At 36.5% G+C, this 4,139-nt stretch overlaps 1 non-coding gene across 1 annotated transcript; it reads left to right on the top strand.

Annotated features, from left to right (window-relative positions):
- Nucleotides 1-1,415: 1,415 nt before the first annotated feature.
- On the top strand, nucleotides 1,416-1,519 carry LOC129675386 (U6 spliceosomal RNA). The gene has a single exon (XR_008719928.1). It is a non-coding gene; the product is annotated as a U6 spliceosomal RNA (small nuclear RNA).
- Nucleotides 1,520-4,139: the final 2,620 nt, after the last annotated feature.

Below are 4,139 nucleotides of genomic sequence, written 5' to 3' on the forward strand. Positions count from 1 at the left end.
TTCAACACCTTAAATGAAAATGAGAATGAGATATTTGATAAGAAAACATTTCAAGTTCCCAGAAATCTGGCTCCGTCTCATCCCTACAGCACTAGCACTTAAAATTCCTCTGAAATTCCACGACAGACAACAGGTTTCCTCTTTGCTCTGCCTTAAACCACAGATAACTGTGACCCAACATATATATATATATATGCTCAGTACTGTCCATTAGTGAGAGCTTTCTCTTCAGCTAAGAATCTCTTCTGCTTTTCTCTGTATTTGCAAATTGCATCCATTTGGGAGAACTTCATTAATTTTTTTTTTTTTTTTTTTTTTTTATGGGTCTCACAAAATATTAGTTCTACAAGCTGGGATATGATTTTTGCATATAAGGATATTATTTAAAAAAAGAACAAGTAAGATTCAGTCTTTTATGTGAAAAAATACTGATAACAAATCATTACTATACAATATACTAGTTCTTCTTGCTTTAAAAACACATGAGTTCACACCCACACAAACTTATGTTAATTTTTACAGTGATAAAATATTTAGTCTTGGATAATACCATAAGTGAAAATATAAAATAAGCCAACATATGAACATCATAAAGATAATAACATTTGACCATGTTCAAAATAAGATGTCAAATATTTCTCAAATATTGACTAACTTGTTAACTAATTTTACCACCAGGAAGATTTAAATTAAATAAAGTGATCCGTAATAACTTTACATACATTTCATATGAATTAAGAATACATGAACTCAGTGGATGGCTCTTTGATCTCCTCTTCCTGGTGAAGCCTCCCCTTTCTGGGGTGGCCTTACCAGGCCACAGAGGAAGACAATGCATCCATTCCTGATGAGACCTGATAGCCCGATGTCAGATGGAAGTAGAGGAGGACCTCCTGTATCAGTGGAATGGGGGAGGGTTGTCAGGGGAGGAGAAGAGGGTGGGAGAGTAGGATAGGGAGGGGATGACTGAGGGGGCTACAGCTGGGATACAAAGTGAATAAATTGTAATTAATTAATTAATTAACATTTTTAAAAATATTAAAAGAGGATACCAACTGGAACACTCCCAATCAAGATTAGTCCTGCTTAAAAGAAGTATAGGCATGAAGATGGAGTAGAGAAGGAGTGGCCAACTAATGACTGGCCTAACTTGAGACTCACCCAGAGTAGAGGGCCAGTTTCTGACTCTATAAATGATACTCTTCTATGCTTGCAGACAGAATCCATGAATAACTACTTTAAGAGGATTCATCCAGCAGTGGATGGAAACAGATATAGACACACAGCTCAAGTATAGGTGGAGCTTGAGGAGTCTTATGGAGGAAGTCTACTAGGAAGAAGGATTAAATATTATGCAAATACATTCCATGAAGTTCTCAAATAGTTGATAAAATGTTATTCATAAAATATCTGTAGTGCTCGCTTCGGCTACACATATACTAAAATTGGAATACAGAGTAGATTAGCATGGCCCCTGCGCAAGGATGACACACAAATTCGTGAAGCGTTCCATATTTTTTTTCCAAGCAAATGGACCCAAGAAGCAAGCAGGAGTAGCCATCTTAATATCTAATAAAGTAGATTTTGAACCAAAACCAATCAAAAGAGATAGAGAAGGACACTTCATACTCATCAAGGGAAAAATCCACCAGGAAGATATCACAGTCCTGAGCATCAATGCCCCAAATGCAAGGGCACCCACATTTGTAAAAGAGACTTTAATAAAACTTAAATCACACATAGACCCCCACACAATGATAGTGGGAGACTTCAGCACCCTACTCTCAACAAAGAACAGGTCCACAGAATAAAAATTAAACAAAGAAACAATAACTCTGACAGAGGTCATGAATCAAATGGACCTCACAGACATTTACAGAACCTTTCACCCAAACTCAAAAGAATTTACCTTCTTCTCAGCACCTCATGGAACCTTCTCAAAAATAGACCACACAGTTGGTCACAAAGCAAGCCTAAACAGATACAAGAAGATTGAAATAATCCTTTGTATCCTATCTGATCACCATGGACTAAAACTGGACCTCAATGACAAAAATAGCAAAAGACTTACACAAACATGGAAACTGAACAATTTGCTTCTAAATGACAGCTGGGTCAGAGAAGAAATAAAGAAAGAAATTAAAGACTTCCTAGAATAAAATGAAAATGAAGACACAACATACCCAAACTTGTGGGACACAATGAAAGCAGTTCTAAGAGGAAAGTTCATAGTACTAAGTGCCTTCAAAAAGAAATTCGAAACATCTCATGTAAGCAAAATAATGGCTCACTTAAGAGGCCTAGGGAAAAAAAAAAAAACAGCAGACACATCAAGAGGAATAGATGGCTGGAAATAATCAAACTCATGGCTGAAATCAATAAATTAGAAACAAATAATACAATTCAAAGAATCAATGAAACCAAGAGCTGGTTCTTTGAGAAAATCAACAAGATAGACAAATCTTTAGCCAAACTAACTAAAAGGCAGAGAGAAACTATCCAAATCAACAAAATATCTGAAATGAAAATATCTAAAAGATATCCAAACAATAATTAGGTCTTACTTCCAAAGTCTATATGCCACAAAATTTGAAAATCTAAATGAAATTGACAATATTCTTGACCGATTCTACATGCCAAGGCTGAATCAAGACCAGGTAAACCAATTAAATAGTCCTATATCCCATAAGGAAATAGAAGCTGTCATCAAAAGTCTACCATGCAAAAAAAGCCCAGGGCCAGATGGTTTCAGTGCCGAATTCTACCAGACCTTCAAAGAAGCGCTAACACCAATAATCTTCAAACTATTCAACAAAATAGAAACAGGAGAAACACTACCAAACTCATTCTATGAAGCCACAGTCATCTTGGTACCTTAACCTCAGAAAGACCCAACAAAGAAAGAGAATTTCAGGCCAATCTCCCTCATGAACATTGATGCAAAAATACTCAACAAAATACTTGCAAACTGAATCCAAGAACAAATGAAAGACATCATCCACTACGACCAAGGAGGCTTTATCCCAGGCATACAGGGATGGTGTAATATACGGAAATCCATCAATGTGATCCACCACATAAACAAACTGAAGGAGAAAAATCACATGATCATCTCCCTAGATGCTGAAAAGGCATTTGACAAAATCCAACATCCATTCATGTTTAAAGTATTGGAGAGATCAGGGATACAAGGAACATACCTGAACATAGTAAAGGCGATATACAGCAAGCCTATAGCCAACATCAAACTCAATGGAGAGAAACTTAAATCAATCCCACTGAAATCAGGGACAAGGCATGGCTGTCCACTCTCTCCATATCTTTTCAACATTGTTCTTGAAGTCCTAGCTAGAGCAATAAGACAATTGAAGGAGATCAAGGGGATACAAATTGGAAAGGAAGAAGTCAAAGTATCACTACTTGCAGATGATATGATAGTATACCTAAGTGACCCCAAAAACTTTACCAGGGAACTCCTACAGCTGATTAACACCTTCAAAAAAGTGGCTGGATACAAAATTAACTAAAAAAAAATCAGTAGCCTTCCTGTATACAAAGGACAAAAGGGACAAGAAAGAAATTCGAAACAACACCGTTCACAATAGCCACAAAGGACATAAAATACCTTGGTGTGAACCTAACGAAGCAAGTCAAAGACTTGTATGAAAATAATTTCCACGCTCTGAAGAAAGAATTAGAAGAAGATATCAGAATATGGAAAGATCTCCCATGCTCATGGCTTGGCAGGATTAACAGTAAAATGGCCATCTTACCAAAAGCAATCTACAGATTCAATGCAATTCCCATCAAATTACCAACACAATGCTTTACAGACCTTGAAAGAAAAATTCTCACCTTCATATGGAATAACAAGAAACCCAAAATTGTTAAAACAATTCTCTACAGTAAAAGATCTTCAGGAGGTATCTCCATCCCTGATCTCAAGCTGTACTATAGAGCAACAATACTAAAAACTGCATGGTACTAGCATAGAAACAGAATGGTGGATCAGTGGAATCGAATAGAAGATCCTGACATAAATCCACAAACTTATGGACACCTGATTTTTGACAAAGATGCCAAATCCATTCAATGGAAAAAAGACACTATCTTCAACAAAGGGTGCTGGTCTAACTGGA

This window comes from Psammomys obesus, unplaced genomic scaffold, assembly GCF_907164565.1.
Source record: "Psammomys obesus unplaced genomic scaffold, mPsaObe1.curated_primary_1811, whole genome shotgun sequence".
NCBI classification, from domain to species: Eukaryota; Metazoa; Chordata; class Mammalia; order Rodentia; family Muridae; genus Psammomys; species Psammomys obesus.